This window comes from Primulina tabacum, chromosome 3 (assembly GCF_025594145.1).
Source record: "Primulina tabacum isolate GXHZ01 chromosome 3, ASM2559414v2, whole genome shotgun sequence".
Lineage (NCBI taxonomy): Eukaryota > Viridiplantae > Streptophyta > Magnoliopsida > Lamiales > Gesneriaceae > Primulina > Primulina tabacum.
The window spans coordinates 11,292,671-11,299,935 of record NC_134552.1 but is presented as its reverse complement, the minus strand read 5'-3'; the positions used below and the strand labels follow the sequence as shown (position 1 = coordinate 11,299,935).

The 7,265-nt window shown below is 34.7% G+C and overlaps 1 pseudogene; it reads left to right on the top strand.

The window, feature by feature from the left end:
* Positions 1-1,922: 1,922 nt before the first annotated feature.
* Positions 1,923-7,211, top strand: LOC142540268 (protein PIN-LIKES 6-like; annotated as a pseudogene).
* The last annotated feature ends 54 nt before the right edge of the window (positions 7,212-7,265 follow it).

Here is a 7,265-nt window from a genome sequence, read left to right as displayed (position 1 = left end):
GACCTTAGGTCATCTATGAAAAAATATTACTTTTTATGCTAAGTGTATTACTTTTTATTGTGAATACCGGTATCCGTCTCATAGATAAAGATTTGTGAGATCGTCTCACAAAAGACCTACTCATATCTTTACACTCGACTAATTATAAAATGTCCAATAATTGTTGCTGTTTTTTTTTAATTCAATTGAAAAGAAACCCCACGCACATGCAGCTACAGTCGCTTCAAAAGAAATAAAATAAAATCATGCGAGTCAAAAATATAATTTAAATATCAAATTGTTTTAGAATAATAATTGTTTTTTCTCCCAAATCTTCAAAGAATAAGATTCGTTTCCCCACATTAATTAATTTATTTATTATTTATGAGTCGTTTTAAATAATTTCACTAAAATCATAACAAACACTTGGAGAATTGAATGTAATCACTTCAATCGGAATTCATTTTCATCAAATCGACAATAACGACATTACAACCAGCATTTATTAATTAATTAATTAAAATATAAAATTAACACGATAATATAATAATAATAACTAGTATATATAATATATATATATATATATATATTAAAAAATATCAAACAAAACTTTCGAAACATTACATATTTATTTATGAGGTTACACACACGGTGTGCAACAAGTCTTGGTTGTGTTTAGGGATGGCAATGGGACAGAGCGGAGGCGGGTTTAACATCTCCATCCCCGTTCCTGAATTCCATCCCCACCCCATACCCGCCCTGATCCCCGCCTTTTCTGGTTCGGGGAATCCCCAAACCCGAAAATTCGAGGATCAACTTCTCATCCTCGTCCACATCCCCGCTTCAAAAATATTAATATGGTAAGATGATGACTGATTCGAAAATGTTCTCAAACTAAAACTTATTATTATCTATTATTATTAGTGATAATATTAATATTAATATCAATATTAATAAAATAATATTTTTAAAAATAATAATAATATTTTTAAAAATAATATATTATTTTATTATTAATACTAATAATACTATTATTTTATTATTGATATTATTTTTGGGACAGGTTCGTGGATGAGGATAGTAGTCCCATATCCGCCCTGAACTAAGATTTAAAAAATCTCGAACTCGAACCCGAAAAAATCGGAGATCTCCATCCTCGTTTCGGGTTTTTCCCACGAGGCTCCAAACTCGTGAGAAAAGTAGTCATCCCTGGTTGTGTTAAAAGTTCCTCGTGTAAATAAACTTCAATCAATTATTATATCACAGTTTATTTATTTGTCGTGGAGTCTGGAGAATTCTTTCAAGCAAAATATAATTATTATTTTTAATATGATAGTAAAATCCATAACTGTTATTTTTTTATTTATGTTAAAGTAAATTTTCGAACTAACAAGATAATCGAAACTAATAGCCAAAAAAATATTGATTGGAATTAATTAGGTATTATTTTATGGGGAGCACACATAAAATAAACTAGTAGCAGTGGCCCACGCGTTGCGTGTGTCCTGAATATATGTGGTTAATATATTAAATATTCATGATATTACAACATAATGACGTCACAACATAAAGAAGAGAGTTTATTTTTCACGGTAGCTAGTTTGGAGAAGAAATAATATTATTTTTCACGTGAGCGGTTTCCTTACGACGATGAATATAATATTATTTGTTAAGAAAAAATATAATATAAAAAATGAGAAAGGATAAAATAGGGAAGAAAGTTGGTGTCCTCGTAGAGCGGTTATTATTAGGGGCTCAACTATAATAAAATAGTAAATAGTAAATATAAAAAATTAAAAGGGTAAAACAGGGAAAGAAAGTTGGTGTCCTCATAGAGCGGTTATTATTAGGACCTCATACTTAATATAATAGTATAAATATTATAGATAAATATATACATATGTGTGTATACACACACACACACACGTAACGTTTGAGTAAAAGCAACGCTTGGCATTACTTCCGAACGGGGTCCCCACGCCACAAGAACACATCACATGGTTTGGTTTGGTGGATGCCGCCGCGTTCGAGAAACTTTGATACAAGAAGAAGAAGTGGGGTTGGTCGGTTGATTTTTTCGGAATCGGGCGATTCTGTAGTACTGGAACTGGAAGGGTTTGAGTAGGAGAAGGAACCGTTAATATAACATCGTCATTGTGATCATTGGTTAACCAAACCCTGTATATATATATATATATATATCGGTCAAGTCTATCGTCGTTATTTGGGTTCGCACGAGGAATAGAGTTGGTTGATGTGGTGGTGTTATTATTGCTATTTTTGAAGGGAAAGAAAAGAACAGGTGTGTTATGTTGTGTGGGCTGCTGCGATAGGAATATCAGCGCATGGCACTGCCAGCTGCCTCGTATTGCAGCTGTCCCCGTTTGGGTATCTTTCAGCTCTCTCTTCTCCTCACTATTCTTTATTCGTCGTCGACTTTTTGATTTGCTGGTGATCTTTCGTGGGTTTATTGTGTCCTTTTTGTTTTCTTTACTTTCCTTTTATAATTCGTGTATATGATAATTGTTGTCTCAATTCATGATTGCTTCTTCTGATAATATTGATGTGTGATTATTCATTAACTTGTTCTGGTTTGTTCGATCACCTACCTTTCTTGGATTTTATTTTTTAAAAACTCCCTCAGTAAAGACGGAATTTTTGTCAGAATAGACATTCGGATGTGTGTTTGGCAAAAAATAAATAAATTCTTTCCATCCACAAGTTCTCTTTATGATGTTTTCCCCTGCTTTCCAATATATTTTTTTTTAATTTTGTAGATTATAGAAAGTTACGGCAAAGAGACATATCCACCAGGGGACTCCTCAACTGCAATCGTCAAGGATAACTATTTCTTGCTACAATTCGAAGATTAAATTTTTTTAAAGGTGAGGAGATGATTGATAGAAGGCAAAGTTTTCTGGTTCAGGTCCTAGCAGAACCACCGAGGGGCGGAACGTCGTTGCTCGGAAGCATCAAGATTGCTGTTCTGCCCATAGCAAAAGTCTTTACCATGTGTTTCCTCGGATTTCTTATGGCCTCAAAGTTTGTAAACATCTTGCCTTCTAATGGAAGAAAACTTTTAAATGGGGTAAGCGGACACCATGAAATTTTCTCCAGATTTTATATCACATGTGTGGCTTATCATCAAATGATGTGTGGCTTATTATCAATTGTTTTTGTTTGTACGACTTTATGCAGCTCGTCTTCTCACTTCTGCTCCCATGTTTGATATTCTCTCAACTAGGACAAGCCATTACTTTTCAAAAGATGATCGAATGGTAAGGATTTTGTATCAGTTATTCACTCTTCCTAAATAGCAATGACCGATTTAAGTACTCAATCCATGTTCTTGCCTTGCAGGTGGTTTATTCCCGTTAATGTTGTTATAGCCACTATAACAGGTTCTATTATAGGGCTTCTTGTTGCCTGCATTGCTCGTCCTCCTTACCCATTCTTCAAGTTTACCATAATTCAAATTCGGAATCGGTAAATATTCCAGGGTTAATTACATTCCTGTAGCTGATGTTCATTTCAAGTGTTCAGCACTGTGACTTTCTTGCTGTCTTTGATCGCAATTTCGGTTGGGTGCTTTTTGTCACGAGCAATAGCTTATTCTTGAGATATTGCAACATGCACGAACGAACATCGCCATAATATAATTATGGACGTTTCAAGTGAAGATAATTTAATTCTCCTTCCTTTATTGAATTTTTCTGTCATCTATGGTTTAATAATATCATTTCCAAAATTTTTGCGTGAAAAGAACAAGATTCATGTTCATTGATTCATAAAGGTCGCTTCTATAATTGTTTGTTTCGAGTTAGCCCCATGATTCAGGGATAAAAGGACACTAGCATGATAAATGATGCTTAAAATTAACACATTCTTTACTGTATGATCCCATGTTATCAGGCCGAGTGGCATGCATTAAAATGGGCATTTGCTGTCACATTTTGAAGTTTGATTTGAAAAATAAGCATAAAATTATTACATTAGGACTGAGAATCTAAAAGTTGGATTCTTGAATTTCTTTGCTTTCAGGGAATATTGGAAATGTGCCTCTTGTCTTGATTGCTGCATTGTGTCAAGATAAGTCGAATCCGTTTGGAGACAGTAGTAAATGTTCTCAAGATGGAAATGCTTACATCTCATTCGGCCAATGGGTACGTTGCTTTCTTTAGTCCAATAATTACTGCAGCTCAGCTTCAGAGAATACACCAGTTTTACATGAAGAAAACCACATCCCACCTTTTGCAGCTTTTCGAGCTACGTAGACCCTTGGGGCCTTTCACATGTTTCCTCTTCTGTGTAGTTATTATTTTTTTTTTGGAAATTATCCAGGATAGACATAATGATCCTTAGCATCAAAACTGAAAAAGTACATACCACTCAAACATGATATGGCTTTTTCAATAACCTCTCTGCATAATTCGGCCATTTTTGTGCATGGTAACTATGCAATTTTTTTGCCCACAGGTTGGTGCAATTGTTGTATATACATATGTCTTTAATATGCTCGCACCGCCGCCTGGTGGTACATTTGATATTGAAGACGAAAATCTTCCTGTTAAGTTTCCTACAAGGATAAGCTCTAACTCTGCTGCTAAAGATAGTTCTCCTGAGAATGTTCCCCTACTTATGGAGGAGGCTATTTCAAATGATTCTAGCTATAAGAAGAAAGATAAGGTGAGAACTGAAGAGCCTATGTGTTAGTTTCATTTTCTTATTCAAGATCTAACAGAGATGCAATTTTGCCTCTATCTAACTTTAGAACACGAAGGTTTCCATGCCCGCGTCGTTTTTAAGCTGTATGAATATTTGCATGCTGATCTACTTATTAGCTGTACCGGCATTGTTCTGGTCACAAAGTAAAAAAGCCACCGTTTAGTGCTTATGCTAAGCTACAAATCTTCTTGGAATTTTGGACATCTCAAAAAATTGTAAAGACTGATGCCCACAATAAGCCCTGGATTTAGTATTTTTTGAACTTGATCAATCCTGTTGACCTCGTTGCTTCCTTTGTAAATTTAAAGAAAAAATGAGCCATGCGATGAAGTTTATGCGGATGATTGGATTTTGTTGGTATAAGTTATGTCGTTAATTTTATTTTGCCTTCTGCTACCTTGCCATGCAGGTTAAACATTTTCTAAATGTTATATATGAAAAATTGAAGCTCAAGCAAATCTTTCAACCACCAATTATTGCTTCTGTAAGATCAGTTTCTCTTATTATCTTTTATTAGATTTTTTATTACTCTATGGAATGTTGGTCATAGTATTTATTTTTTATGGTTTGCAACATTTGACTGGGAAGTTAGTTATCATTGTCAATCATTAAGGCCAGTTCAAAATCGAACATTTGCATTAGTAGAATCATCACGTTCTTCAGCATTTTCTAGATGTTGTATTATAAGTATCCTTTTTCCCTGTTGCAATGGTCTTACTTTCTTTTTCTAGCCTGCACCTAATAAGAAGTTTCCAAAATGGATCCAGAAATATGGAATTTCACGACATATTTTCTCCAACTTGAATTTTTTATGCACTCCCAATCGAACTTGTATACCATGTTTCTAGTTTATATGTGCAGAGATGCCGATATTTGCAATTAGGCATGTATATCAGGGTATTGACAAATAAAGTGAGGATGGTAATTCACTGTTTCTCCTTTTGAATATTTTGCTAGAAAATCTGGCTTTCCCATTGTTTTACTCGACTGTTGTTTCCATGAAATTTTGTATTAAACAAATTGCTTTCCTCATGAAATTTTATATTTTTGCAGGTTGTTGCCATATTTATAGGATGTGTTCCTTTTTTGAAGAAATTAATCTTTACCTCGGATGCTCCTCTCTACTTCTTCACTGACAGCTGTATCATTCTCGGGTACGCTTTTCTTTTCCCAGTATGAGTCTATCTAGTTATTTCACCTTTGGGCCATATTACTTTGATTATTTTACCTTGATGCACTGATTGTCTCATGACTGGATGATTACTTCTGCAATGTTTCTGAGATCATTGACTTCGTGAAGAGATGGACATGAAATGCACTAAAACAGAATAGGTCAATCCGATAACCCAAAAAGAGGACAGATAACATGCTTAAGCGATGGATTTGTTGGCCAGAAAGTTTATTTAATATTTTCAAAAAAATTAATCCCATCAATCAGGAAGAAGATTTGATTTTTTTTCCTCAAAATAGATTTTAGTTCGGCTATTGCCTCAATTTTTGTGCATGTGATAGTCTTAGCCTCCGTAATTTCTTAGTGTTAAGGTCGTTGATTACATTCAACAGTAATAATGCAGAAGAGGTATTGAACAATGCTATTCAATGTGAAAGTATGGATGAATTTTTCCATAAATTAATTGATCATTTGATATACAGCGTTTGATGAGTCCATTATCCGTGTTTATATTCCCATACCGCAAACAAATGATTTTTTTTATTAATATATATATATATATGATTATCAGGGAGGCGATGATTCCATGCATACTACTGGCTTTAGGAGGCAACCTAGTGGATGGTATATATGTTATCTAAATTGGCACAGTACAAAATGATGTAGTCGAGTTATTGTGGCGAAATTCCTTCAACAGCCTATTGTTAGTAGTTCATTCTCGGTGCCTATTCAAAACAAGTGACTTGTGGTTATGATTTGCCTTTTCAGGATCAGGTAGTTCAAAACTGGGTTTGCCAACTACCGCTGCTATTGTGTTTGGGAGACTGGTCTTGGTTCCTCCAACTGGACTTGGCATTGTCATGCTAGCTGATAAGCTCGGTTTTCTTCCCCCGGATGATAAAATGTTCAGATTTGTCCTCCTCCTCCAGCATACGATGCCCTCTTCTGTGCTTGCAGGTAAACATTTTATGAAGACAGCACAATATATACATAAACAAATTACCTTTTAGTTGGTAGAGATTTCCATGTTTAACTCGATGGAACTTTGATTTAGGAATAAACCAATAAATTAATTATGATGTTTCCACTCCCTGCATTCACAGGTGCTGTTGCCAACCTGAGAGGATGTGGGCGGGAGGCAGCTGCTGTATTATTCTGGGTTCATATTTTTGCTATTTTCTCAATGGCTGGATGGATTATTCTTTATCTCCACTTGCTCTTTTAAAATGTATCACAAGAAGATGCCATTCACGGTAGTTGTTCGGGTGGATCGATCTGGACTGGTATTCTAGAACGGTAGCAGATACTGTAAAGCTCTTGGTTGAGGCTATCATTTGATTTAATTATTTATCAAACCAAAATAAATAAAAGACATTCTCCTCCCTCGATT